This window comes from Ursus maritimus, unplaced genomic scaffold (assembly GCF_017311325.1).
Source record: "Ursus maritimus isolate PB19 unplaced genomic scaffold, ASM1731132v1 scaffold_28, whole genome shotgun sequence".
Classification (NCBI taxonomy): domain Eukaryota; kingdom Metazoa; phylum Chordata; class Mammalia; order Carnivora; family Ursidae; genus Ursus; species Ursus maritimus.
Window position 1 is genome coordinate 6,804,471 of NW_024425341.1, and position 13,644 is coordinate 6,818,114.

Below are 13,644 nucleotides of genomic sequence, written 5' to 3' on the forward strand. Positions count from 1 at the left end.
AGCCAACACGAGAGGGTAGTTGTCCGCAGAGCAAGCAGCCTATGCAGTTGTGCGAGCAGAACAGAAGAAAGGCAGGCCAGGTGAGCAGGGCCAAGGGGGGGGTACGAGCTGTGGAGAAGTGAGGTTGGGCCTGGGGGGTGGGGGGCAGGTCATGCCAATGGGGAGCCATTTTAGGTTTGGCCTTGAAGCCAACTTCAGTTAGGAAGGCAGGAAAAGTCTCTTCTGGCCAAAAGGGCTTTAAAACCCTGCTTCCGTCCCCTGACGTGCAGAACCCGGTTGCTCAGGGAGAAAAGGCAGCATTCAGGTTTGAGGACGGGAGCTCCGCCGTCGTCCATGCCGCTCACAGTCTGCGTTTTCTGGAGCACAGCTGGGGAAGTGAAACCAGGCCCAGCATTCCAGCCGCAGAAACGCCCAGAGACGGGGCAGCGGGGGTGGCAGGTGAGGTTAGGCTGGGCCGAGGTTGGATGGCCACCAGAAGTCGTGTGCACGCGACAGTTGGACAGAGCTGGAGGAAGGGCAGTAAAACCACCTCTTCCCAAAGATGCAGACAGAGCAGGAGCAGGGGGGAGGCAGGCTGGCGACGGGGAGATCGACAGAGAGGGAGGAGACACGGCACGCCTAATGTACAATGACTTTTAGTTCTCTGGGAGGCCTTGCTGAGCTCGATTCTTCTGTTCTTCAGGTTTCCTTGAACTTCCTCCTACGGCCGCTTGTATATTTACCACGAACCCCTTTTTAATCTCCTGGGAAAAGCATGAACACTAAAGGGCAGGGTAAATGTTTCAGCACTCGGAGGCCGCCTGCTCGCCGGGAGGAAGTCAGGTCTGAGATTTCTAACAAAGGCTTTCAAAGAAGAGGCTTGGCAATTTCGCCCGAAGCAAGGGGCGGGAGCAGAGACCCGATAATGCTGTCATCCTGATAGTGATGTGTCAATATGTCAATATGCTTGATCGTCTGTGTCGTGTTCAGTTCTCACCACAAAGCGTGAGTTCAGTCTTTACGACAACCTTTCACATCTTCACGAAGACAGGAAAACAACTTTTTAGAGAACTGCTGTATATCTGCATATTCTGTATATGTGTGTATCTGTAATTCTGTATATGTGAGGAGCAAAGCAGAAGGAGGCTTGGTGGGCAGGACGTGTTTGGAAGGACAGTCATGGGAGGATTGGTGGCTCGCTCAGGGTTGGTAGGTTTGTATAGGACAGATGTCCTTGGGTGAGGCCATTGCTATTTCTAAGGAAAGGCTGGTCCTGGGAGGGACAGTTTCCCCGCAGCCAGCAAGCTTTCTGAGACGTCTATGTGTGTTTGCGGCAAGTGTCATATGGATGTATCCGTATGCTTACGACACTGAAGATGTACGGATATGACTTAAGATGTCTTAAGGCATATTATCTACACACACAACTAGACAATGTGAGTAAGACACTTGGTTAAAAAACATTAGCAAACACAGAGACTCAAAATGCACACTAGTATGTTAATATACAGTAAAGAGGTTTATTGAAATGTACTTAACTTAATTCATTTGATTCTGAAACCTTTTTTTTTTTAAAGATTTTATTTATTTATTTGAGAGAGAGAGAGAGAGTGCGTGTGCGCAAGTGAGCCTGAGTGGCGGGAAGGGCAGAGGGAGAGCGAGAAGCAGAGGTGGAAGAGAGGGGAAAGGGAAGCCTGAACCAGAGGCTGTATTGGGGTTTCTGTGGGAAAGGCAAGGGCAGGGCAGAGCGTACAGTGCAGGGTGGGCTGGTTTGCATACCTGGTGGGCTTCGGCCGTAGGGGTGGTCTCCTGTTGCCCATACCTGGCTCTGGGGTGTATTAGAGCAGGGGACGACTGGCTTGTGTGAGGGAGTTAGAGAAGGGGTGGCTGTTTTGATGTGACCCATGTGCTCTGGGTGAGCCCTTTGCCAGCTCTAAGGGCTAGTCCTGGGGGAGGGTAGGCTCTCTCTGCCAGCAAGCATTTTAAGATGGGAAAACGTAAAACAGAGGCGCCGGGGTAGCTCAGCTGGTTAAGCATCCGATACCTGACTTTAGCTCAGGTCATGATCTCAGGGTCGTGGGATCGAGCCTCAAGTTGGGCTCTGTGCTCAGGGCGGAGTCTGCTTGCTTCTCTCCCTCTGCCTCCAACTCCCCCGCCCCCCCCCCATCATGTGCATCTGTGTGCGCTTTGTCTTTTGCTCAAAAATCAATAAATAAGTAAAATCTTAAAAAAAAGCAAACATCATAAAATACAGGCAATAAAAAACATGATTAATACAGTTACATAGAGACATTTTGGAAGAGTGTACCTGGATTGACTGCTGAAGTCAAGATTTTGGAGACCCAAATAGGCAAAACCAGCAGTTCCTCATAAAGAATTGTCTTTGTCATATGAATCAGAGTCTAGTGAGGATAACAGAAGCCAACCTAGGTATTTCAAAAAAAGGATATTTAATACAGGGTATAGATTACACAGATCTTGGAAAGTCAAAGAGTAAAAGAGAGTGCGAGAGATGAAAGTAATTCAGAGATGGCCTGAGGCTGGAGGGCAACAGGGTGCTAATGGGGTTTCCAGAACCTAAGTTGGGTCATTGGGCGGATCACAGCCTCAGAAGCTGGGTTAATGTAAGAAACGCCATCAGAGAAAGGCAGGGAATGAGTGGAGAGATTGAGACAGGGGGAGAGGGGAAGACAGACAGAGAGCAGAAAGTGAGAGAGAGAGAGACAGAGGCACAAAGACGTTTCCCCTCCTTTCAGATCTTGGTTTTCCTGCCAGTTTGGCAAAACCTGACAGGAAGCCAGCTGTCAGAGGAAGCTGGGAAAAGTAGTTTGCAGACTCCCGGCCCCACTATCGTAGAGGGCGGTTGTGGGACAGAGAGATAACAGTCAAAAACCTGCCACACTTACAGAGCTCGATGTTGTCTGGGACAGTTCTGTGGCGAGCTTCACAATTACTAGTTTTTCTTACGCGGCTATCGTTCTAGTCTCAATGAATCTTTCAAATAATCACTTTGACCCATACTTTCCTGTAAATTAATCACTGGTTTGACTAATCGGTGTGACTGTTTGCGGCCACGGTACGCTAAAGGAGAACGTGAATAAACAAGCCTTTTCGGATGATTCAAATGTAAGAAAAATGTATGTGTACAAAGACGTTCTTAGGCGTAAACTTTTCATAGGAAAAGAAACACTTGCAGGCAATCTACATGTTTAAGAATAGGTGATGAGCTGAGAGAATTTTAGGATATTATTTTGATTATTATGTAGCTATTTCAAACTTTATGCAACGAAGCCCAGTCTTCTAACCAATACGTATTGAGCACTTAGTATGTGCCAGGCCCCATAATTAATGATAGGCATAAAAAGACAATGGGACACGGTCCCCTGTACTTATGGCATCCATAATCCCATGGAGGGATAGCCTTATAAATATGAAAAAGAGTTTACAAATTACATAAGAAATTAGAATGGCAAATTTTTATGTATACAAATTTTCTATAATGAACGTGTCTTATATGTGTAATAAAAGTAGTACGTTCTTGTAATGTAGTTTTTTACAACCATGTAAAAAATATATATGTAGTTATTGGGAGCGAACAGAGTGAGAAGAGTTCTGTTAGAGTAATCCTACTGTGAAGGTTAATGGTCTGTGTCCACTTGACTAGAGTACCCAGTAATTTAGTCCAGCACTGATCTAGGTGTGGCTGTGGAGGTATTTTTAAGATGTGGTTCACTTCTACAGTCGACCTTATATAAGGGAGCACACCGTTGATAAGGTGGGTGGGCCACATCCAATCAGTCGAAGGCCTTAAGACCAAAAGCTGAGCTTTCCTTGAGAAGTTCTGCCTCAAGATGGCAGCAATTAATTCATGCCTGAGTTTCCAGCCTTCTGGCCTGCCTTACAGATGTCGGACTCACCAGTCTCCACAATTATGTGAGCCAATTCCTTAAAATTTACTTCTGTATTTCATATATGTGTTTGTGTAGGTATATATAAACATGAACACACATGTATCTCCTAATTGGCTCTGTTTCTTTGGAGAACCCTGACGGATACAACACTTAACTTTTCGCTTTTAAACAGTCCTTAGGTTAGTGTTGGTTTAATCATATACATTTCATTAGTGTGTTTCCCACCCTTATTGTAACTAGACTCCTCTTTGATGATCTTCTCTCAACCCTCCAACAATGTCTTCCTGCAGTTAGCCCACAGGGACCACAGACCACGGTCGGTCTGGAAAGGCAGAATTGAATGAAGACGAAGGCCAGATGCACTAGCTCGCACGTTTTCTTTTTCAGCTTTCACCTGGCTACTGAGCAATGTGCCGGGGGCTGCTCTCAGTCTCAAGGCCAGAGCTGCTCATCCAGGGACAGCTGGCAATTAAGGACAGTCTCTTAGGTGACAGGGAGCACAGAAGTCCCAGGAGCACTGGTAAGCCTGCCACCTTTGGAGTTTCTGGATCTCCACTCTGCCTAAAAGGGGATTGGAGCATGAACTCTGTTCCGTTCTCCAGCCCAAAGTGTAGTCTATTTCTTGAGAGAGAGCGCCGTCAGTAGGGGACAGGCTCAACGACTTTCTGGCTGTGTGACTATACCCAACATGACATAACCCCTCCATGACTCAGTTTCCTCATCTGTAAACGGCCGTTCGGTCAAAGCTGCAGGACTGTGATGAAGACATCAGATATAATACGTACGTTTCCTAGCACACAGCAGCGGTCCCACACGTGGCAGTGGCTGTCACCATAATAGCTTTGAGGGTGACTTTGGAAAAGACTTCTGACACGTGTCAGCCACCTCAGAAATAAATATCTGGGTTCGCCCCCACCTCCCAGATCTGATTGAGACTAAAGAAACCATGCTTGTAAAGCACAGTGAACCCTGGAAAGAAACATGGATTTTTCTGTCATTTAAAATCACTACCACGTTAGCAGATAATAATAGATTACTCAACCCTACAAATAAGTAGAGAACATTTTTCGTCACCCAGAAATTTTGGTTTTGGGGGTGCCCAGGTGGCTCAGTCAGTTAAGTGTCTGCCTTCAGCTCAGGTCATGATCCTTGGGTCCTGGGATTGAGTCCCTCGGTCAGTAGTTAGGGCTCCCTGCTCAGCAGGAGTCTGCTTCTCCTTCTCCCTCTGCCCACCCCCACCCATGCTTTCTCTCTCTCTCAAATAAATAAATAAAATCTTAAAAGTAAAAAAAAAATTTGTTTTTGCACTTTTCCCCTTTTCCCAGAAGGTCAGAAGACAGTAAATCGCCCTTCCCCGTCTTCCTTCCTTAACTTGGCACTTTGTTTTTAATTACCTTGGGCAGGTATGCAGGTGTCTATTTGCACTGCAGTAACCAGATTCTTCTCGGCCAAGGACTGGACGCTAGTCAGCTTCATGTATCCGCATGTGGATTATCCACTTAAATGAAGCAACTGCCAGGAAAGTTCTAATCCCAGCCTGGCTTTCTCCTAGCATCCCCCTCTCCCCTCTCCCTCCTCCCCCCTCCCTCAGCCCTCACCCAGCTGATGTGTGCTTAGGAAATGCAAACTAATTTTAAAATTCGCTGGAGCAAAACATGATTAGAATGGTTAAGTCTGCTGCCAAAAATAAAATCAGCTAATGCATTCCATATATTTAGATTTCCAAAATTAAGTTGAAATGATGCTTAGTTCATCCAAAGTTTGGGTTTATGCACATCACCCCCTATCTCTGCTAGCTGACCCTACTTTTTCTGGCAGCCATGTTGGTTCTCCTATAAATGGCATCACCTTTTCCATATCCCACGGCGATGTTTTTACTCTCCGATCCTGCTGAAAGTGAGGGCCTGAGCCCTGTGCAAGATGGTGGAGAAGAGGCTCCTCGGAGCTGGGGAGGAGGACAAGAGAAGAGACCCTGCAGCTCCATCTCAACGAAGGCCGCCCCAGTCTCTGGTCCCCTCTCCCCAGCCTGGCCAGAAAGTCAGGAGTCCTGCTGGGGAACAGGGTGCAGGCATCGCAAGACATACAATTAAGACTCTGAAGACGTGTTGCTGCTGCCTTCATCACAGTCTCTTGGGGGGAGACAAAATCCTCAGAGCACCACAGCACACATTACGAAATCAGATTCATTGCTAAAATTGTGTGGCATGGACTCTAAGGAGAAACTCAAGGGACAGATCATCAATGAGGCTGGAGTCATTTTCATGATGGAGGAGGGGTCCGAGTTATGAGTAGGCTAGGTGGGGGGGCGGGGAAGGGAGGGTGTTTCTGGTCAAAGAATCACCTTGAGCCAGCTGGGGAATGCAAACGTGAGCAAGGCAGACGTGGGATGGACGGCAAAAGAAGCCGGGCTGACCGGGCCAGAAGCACCAGGGAGGGACTTGTGGGAAACACATGTGTGTCAGGACCCTTAGGTACAAGGAACAGAAAACAATTTGGTCTAATTTAAGAAAAAACAATGGGATTTTATTATTTTTTTTGAGGGTACAAGGGAGTCTCATGGGATGTAAGGTAGAGTCCAGCTTACCACACTTGGAACTTAGCCATATTAATATATCTTATGGTGACTTCTTACCCTTGTAGACTCCTCCACGATTCCTTATTTTTGCCATGTCCCTCCTTATATTTTTTCTCCTATAAGGAAGCGGTCCAGGCTGAACTTCAGTCAGTAAGTGAATCCTTACTCCTAGCAGTCTTGCACCCCATACTAATTGAGTGGTGAATTAATGACCATTTCTGTATTCTGAGAGAAAATAAAATGTTTAAATATATTTTCAAAAAGGAAAGAGGCTCATTTGGATAACATGTTTCCTTTCTTTATATTTTCTTTGTTCTTCTGTTACTAACTTTGGTATTTCCCCTCTTTTAATACACTAGAAAAATGCCCCGAGTGTCTTATCTTTTAGTGAAGGCAAGACTTCCTTTACATGAAATTGAAATTCAGCTTTTGTTTGAATAATGGAGAGCTCACGGCTTTGTAAGGCATCCCATTTCATTGTTAGCTTAACTTGTTGGGGAGTTCATTCTAAAATTCTAATGATTTAATTGCATGAGTCCATACTTGTTTAAACTCACATCAACAGAGAGCTTTGAGTCTGTCATTCTTTTGTTCAAACTCCCTACACGTCGCTCTACCACCTTGTAAATAAAGAAAAAAAGAAAGAAAGAAAAGGAGTATTTATTTTAAGGGTACAAGGTAGTCTCCTGGGATTCAAGGACCCAAAGGGTGCATGGAAAATCATATCAGGATCCAGGAGGCTCTTCTTGAGTCTCTTGTTTGCACCTCTCTGCAAATCTATCTGCTCTGGCACCTGGGTTTTTGGTTCTTAGGGCGGATGATAGCTGCCTCCAGCAACTGAACTTCTCTCTTTCCTTTTCCAGCCCTCTGGCTGTTATTCTGCCCCAATTTCAAACCCCCAGAAGACAGAGAACCCAACTAGTCTAGGCCTCGTCCAATCGATTATGCTGGGGGTGGGGCATGTCACCTAGTGCAAGTGAAAACATGACTGCCGGTGCCCCTCCTGGGGTGAGGGGTAGGGAGGGCAGTCCTAGAGGGGGAAGCGCCAATTGGTCAGGTAAGATTACCGAAGAAAGGCCTCCAGCCATGTGGCTCTTTCAGAGTCTTTGAGGAAAACCAGGTGGAAATATTTCAGTTGGCTGGGATTCTTGGGGGTTACCTTGCTTCCAGAAAATACTGAAAAATCCAGATTTTTTTTAAAGCAGAGAAATGGAGTTGTAATCACTCACTTCCTAAAAAGGATAATTCACTTTTGGGGAGATGTACAAGGATTCCTTTCAACTCCAGGTGACACTTTTGCATTATTACTCGAATTATGCTCGTCTTGTCTGCAACGAATCTGCTTCCCTTGATTTTGGGACCTTCCCTCAGTGGGATCTAGGGTCCCTCCCCCGGCACCCTCTGTGCAGGGAGGACCTGGGAGGGAGTGAAGCTCCCTGCATTTGGCTTCCGGCTGCCCATTGGCCAGAATGTGAGCTTCCAGAGGGCAGGGAGAGGCCCTCAGTTCACGTCTACATCCGCTGGGAGTCTGACACAATGCCTGTCATGTGGCCATGCCAATAAATGCTTATGGAGCTGAATGCACAAAGCCAGTTTCCAGACATAAGCAATTCACACCCAAGGAGTAGCTTAAGGAGACTATAGCTTCGTTGTAAGTGAGGGCGATAATAATACGATGTCCCTTCCTACAGAAACATTCCATATGGCGCAACTTCTTCTGCTCCTGCCAGCAGGGTCTCCTAGGGGCTGGGGGACCCCAACTCCTGCTTAGTCTCAGGACACACTCTGATGATTTGATCCACCTCAAATAATGCCCCGTGACCTTAGTTACATTCCCTTCCCACGGAGCCTTGGGCCAAGCAGCCCCAGGTGCTGCTGCCTCCCTCAGGGAGAGGCGGGAAGCCGGCTAAGGTCCCAGGGGCCCGGTGGAGGCTGGGTAGCCAGGAGGAGGACCGGCCACTCTCCACCTGCTAGTCCCCCGGCGCAGCCCCACAGACCAGCCCGAGGGGAAAGGCTATCTAGAGGACGGCCCACCCTGGAGAACTCCTTGCCTTGGCTGAGGAGAAGGCGACAAATGAGACAAAATGAAAAATATAATGATGCATATTATATTAATCATCCTCCCTTTTTCTGACACAATAAATCTTCTCTTTAAACTCATGGTGGTGATTGCATCATCTCCCTCTCTGCTCGCAACAGCACAGATTAAGATAAAGTGATACTGCTGTGTCAAAGAGAGCTTTACTGCCACACTTGGGATACAAAGAGAGAGGTTAATTTATCATCGCTGGGGAGAACTGACAGAAGAGAGATATACTACCGAAAGGGGATTTAGCACAGGGCCAAGAAACTTCACACTATTTTTACCATCTGTCACATGCTCTAATAAAGCAGGGCAAAATATGAAGAAAGGAAAAATGAACTATCAAACACTGATGTAATGCAGCCCATAAATCTAATTTAATTACTTTGCATGGAGACAGGTCCTCGAGTCTGTGTGAATATACTGGATTTTCTTGGCAACTTAACAACTAAGTGTTTTAATAACATCACACTATAATTTATTCTGCTTGAAACACAAAACCCCTTTTGTGAGAGTTTCATTTTTTAGAACTGTTAATTTTTTCGGCTAATGTCAAAACTGGCATAAATTCACATGTGAACTTGAAGCCTGACTGTGAAAAAGGCTTAGGTTACGGCGTGCCTTTTTATTGTTTGGCACTTTTTCCCCCTTCTGCATGCATTAGAAATAATTGGGCTTTGTTGATGACTTAGGTGAGGAGAGTTGTCTTGCAATTAGATTTTAATATAATGACAAAGGGTGGATGAGGGGGAAATCTTTGTAAAATAGAAAGAGGTAAGAAAATGCAATGGGAAAAAAAAAAAACCACCCAAACCCTCAGTTTCCATCAGAAAAGCAAAACCGCGAAGTGCGGTGTATTCCTGGAATCAGGCTGTTCCCGGGACTATGAAAATTTCACTCTGGAGGGTGGAGGCTGTCAGGGCAAAAAGGACGCTGGGAATGCAGGTCGGCCCTAGAGGGAGCCACCGGGCGCAGAAAATAAATCAAAAATAAAATTAATATTCATTGGGTGTCTTCCCGAATTTGGATGCAGTTACAGAAATTATTGTTAATAATGAAAGCTATATATCAAAGGTTATAAAATTCATCTGTGCTAGGACACTATTTTTTTAGGCTTTGTTCTGAACCATTAAAGATGACATATAGCATTTGTGTGCCTCTGTGTATAATAAGATACATTTAAGTCTGATTCTAACCCAAACTGGCAATTTTGGCATTGAACTCAAGTTCTTAAATGGGGCCTGTGACACTACTGTCCAGAAGAGGTCGGCCGAACCCATCCATTCTCCCATGACCTCACTCAGTAGGGCAGGATGGATGGGTAATTAATTTGTTAGGTCATCAGTGATTCATGTTGGGACAATAAAACTCCAAGCCTCTTGACAAATTCAATTGAAATATAACGGGGGATATGAAGACTAAAAACAACAGCGACAAACCAAAACCCTATCCCCCCCGCCCCCCACCTGCCCCTTTTCCTGTTCCCAAACCCCAAGCCCTCACGCTAAAAGAAAACCTCAATGTACAAATATACAGTCTGCGGAAGTTCATCTATTTATTCCTTCAGCAACACTCACTAAATCCTTCCTCCGTGGAAATCTCTGTAGGACATACTTTGGGGGCCTACGCAGTGTGGGTGCAGAGATGCATTGGACAGAAAAGTGACTGCCGTTTAGTACATTTTGAGAAAATTTAACCTGGTGGGTAATCTCGGTGGAGTTCACGCCAAGGGCAGGCATGGCGCTGGTCATGGTGGGGACTCTGGATAGAACAGAAGTGATCCATCTAGAAAACTCTAACAAGTATTAGACCCATCAGGAAACTGACCACAATATTCATACTGCTGAGTGTTTTTCGAACGCTACTGGTGATGTGGTATGTTACCTATCTAGACAGATTCAGGGCCTTGAAGCCAGGAAACTGAGGGCCGAAGTTTTTCAGAGAAGTGCTTTCAAATAAATTTCCCCTCGTGCTTTTTCCTGACGTTCACATTCCCCTAGTTAGACTTGGAAAACACTCAATTCTTGTGGTTTCTTGTTCTGTTGAATTTGTGTGGGAGAAAAATGTACAACCTTGAACTCTGAATGAAGCCCAGTGTGAAAAGTAGTGGTTTTCAGCTGTGCTATTTCAAACACTCTCATTGGTATTTTAAAAGACTTCCCACATACTCAGTTACTGACCTGGAGCCTGGAAGAGTGAACATTAAAAATTAAAAAAAGAAAAAAAGATCAAACTGCCAGTATTTACTTATGAAATGACTTGGTTATAGCCCGGCAATCCAACTGCCTTAAAATTAGTGTACAAATTGAAAGTTTGAAGGGTTTCTTTTTTGGCATTTTGATTTCCTCATCTGAAAAATGGGGATATTAATACCTACCTCCTGGGGTTGTCGGGAGTATTAAATGTGCCCACATATGTAAAGCATCGAGCACGCTAAAATGATGGCTGCAATTATTATTTTATTATTATTTTGATTTCTCTACCCCTCCTTCTCTTCCTCTCCGCAGCATTTCTAACCACTCCCTCTCCCCTCACTCTTCCCCCCCACCCCATCAAGTACTTTTTTTACAGATTTGCAGGAATCCACTTCCTTCAGCCTCCCCCTTCTGGTCCAGCTGCAGACTGCAGCCCTGTCACTTTTTTTTTTTTAAGTTACCTTTGAAATAGGAAATGCATTAAAAAAAAAAAAAATTGGACCCAGGCTGTTTTCTGGAAACGAACCTTACTAAGGAAGCAGCGGGGAGAAAAAGAAAACAAAAACAAAAAAAGCACTGAGCTCCCTGTGGGCTCTGTGGCAAAACAAAATATCGCGAGGGAGTCCACGTTCTCAGAAGCCTAGGAAAGTGTCTTTCCAATTAAGGGGCTTAGAGAGGGAGGAGTATGCCAGGAGTTAAAAAGCCTGCAAAATTTATGGTATTGTCTCCTTTAACCGGTAACTTGTTAGCCCAAGTGCCCGACACAAGGTGAACTTGACCTTTCCTATAAAACAGTTGTACTTGAACTCTTCATGCTGCTCCGCGGCTCTTCATATTCTTCTTTTAAGAGGTACCTTGCTTTAACCTTGCTGGTCAAGATGACAGATCATTTACATTCACAGATTATGCGGGAATGCTCCAGGTCTAAGATGGACATGCATTAGCACCAGGTGACTTGGGTCCCAAGGGCAAGGACCTGAGGAGAAGCCCAAACAGCTGACACCCCCATTTGGAAGGAGTGAGGTTTCAGGGAAACATCTTAAAACCACGCCGGTCCCTGTTGTGGCACCCAAGAGATGCTGAGCCACACTGAGTTTGAAACAATTACCTCCCTCTTCTTCCCAGTTGCTTGCTAATGTATGTTTTGTTCATTCATTTATTCACTTAGGCATCAGACGTTGGGTGCATCATTATTGTATGCCATGCATTGTGGCAGGTGCCGACGATGATTAGAAGGAAGAGATTGACCCTGCCCTCAAGATACATTGAACAGAGGGGATGACGCAGACACAAACTCCCTTAACTATAATGTGCTGTGAAAACCACTACATCCTCAAAGTCTGAACACAGTTCTGCACAAGACCGGGAGACCCCCAAATGGAGGAAAGGGGGAAGGTTCCCAAGGGTATCATCTGAGCTGGGGATAGAATGATGAGTAGCATTTGTCTCAGGTGTAGATGTGGGGGGAATAATGTTTCTGGTGGAGGGCACAGCATAAGCAAAGGTTCAGGAGAGTAACTAGTGTATGGGAAAGCCACACTGCTCTTGATCGCCTAGCATCCACAATAAACAGTCTGTGATTTGCTGCTCGGTAAGGTCACGGGTAGGCAGAAGGTGAGTGGAAGAGCCAGTCAATCTCTAGCTGTCCTGTTGTCCAGATGTTGTTCTTCAAATCCCGGGGTCCAATGTGCAGAGAGACTGGAAAGTTCTGTTGGGTTCTGCCTATCGGCGCAAGTACTAGCTCCAGGGGCACCTGGGTGGCTCAGTCGTTAAGCGTCTGCCTTCGGCTCAGGGCATTATCCCGGCATTCTGGGATCGAGCCCCACATCGGGCTTCTCTGCTGGGAGCCTGCTTCTTCCTCTCCCACTCCCCCTGCTTGTGTTCCATCTCTCCCTGGCTGTCTCTCTCTCTGTCAAATGAATAAACAAAATCTTAAAAAAAAAAAAAACCAAAAAAACAAGTACTAGCTCCAGAAGGGCTTGTGAATGTCATCTCACCTCCCGAAGGAGACCCCGAGGGTTGGTAGTCAAGCTTGGCAGTGTCCCTTTTGGACAAGGAAGAGTCTGTTTTGATATACCTGGGGAGGGGCTGAAAGTCCCCACTCATGGCCAGTGTGTTCCTGCAAACCAGAGCAAAGCACTTTATTGAAGCATCATCTAGCTACCCCCAGGGAAAGGTCACAATTACAACTGACATTTACTGAACACTCTACCCGAGCCCAACACTGTTCTAAGCGCTTCACTGAATCCTCACAACGAACCTAGAGAGTAGGTCTGTTATCATTTTATCATTTTGCCAGGGAAAACTCTGTGGCACAGACAGGTGGGGTGACTTGCCCAAGGTCACACAATTAAAAAGTGGCAGAGCATCTTTGTTCTTAACCAGCTTCCTATACCCACCGGAAGTGTGAGACCACCATGACACATTTACTGAGCTGGGTGCTGCGTTCGTGTATATCATCTCATGATATCATCAGCAACGATGACTCTAGGAGACAGGCATGACCTTCATGTTACAGACGGGGAGATGGGGGCTCAGAAAGATTAAGCAACTTACTGTCAAACAGTCGGTAACTGACGAAGGTGGCATTTAAACTCAATGTACCTGGCCTCAAAGCTGAAGTCCCTCTCACTCTACCATGCCGAATTTCCAAGAAAGAATCTCGGAAGATACTGTTCCTTTTCCAGCCACTCAAAAAGGTAAGCATTGGCAGTGCATTTCACTGAACAACAGCTTCCCTTGTGAAGCCCCAGCAAGCCCCTCTCCACTCCATGCTTGGATTGCAAGGCCAATCTTTACTGATAAGATGGTATATTCTAGACCCCCTTCCCTCTCTAGCTTCTTTCCCAATAGAGTGGAGGCAAACTCCATGCAGTCACTGTGGATGGGAGGTGAGTCATA

General features: G+C 45.8%; 1 long non-coding RNA gene across 1 annotated transcript in view; it reads left to right on the forward strand.

The window, feature by feature from the left end:
• The window catches only part of LOC121105645, a 58,880-nt gene extending 46,323 nt beyond the window's left edge, over positions 1 to 12,557 (forward strand). The window contains exon 3 of the long non-coding RNA XR_005838245.1: positions 11,912 to 12,557. This is a non-coding gene — a long non-coding RNA (uncharacterized LOC121105645). The remainder of the gene's footprint in view (positions 1 to 11,911) is intronic.
• Positions 12,558 to 13,644: the final 1,087 nt, after the last annotated feature.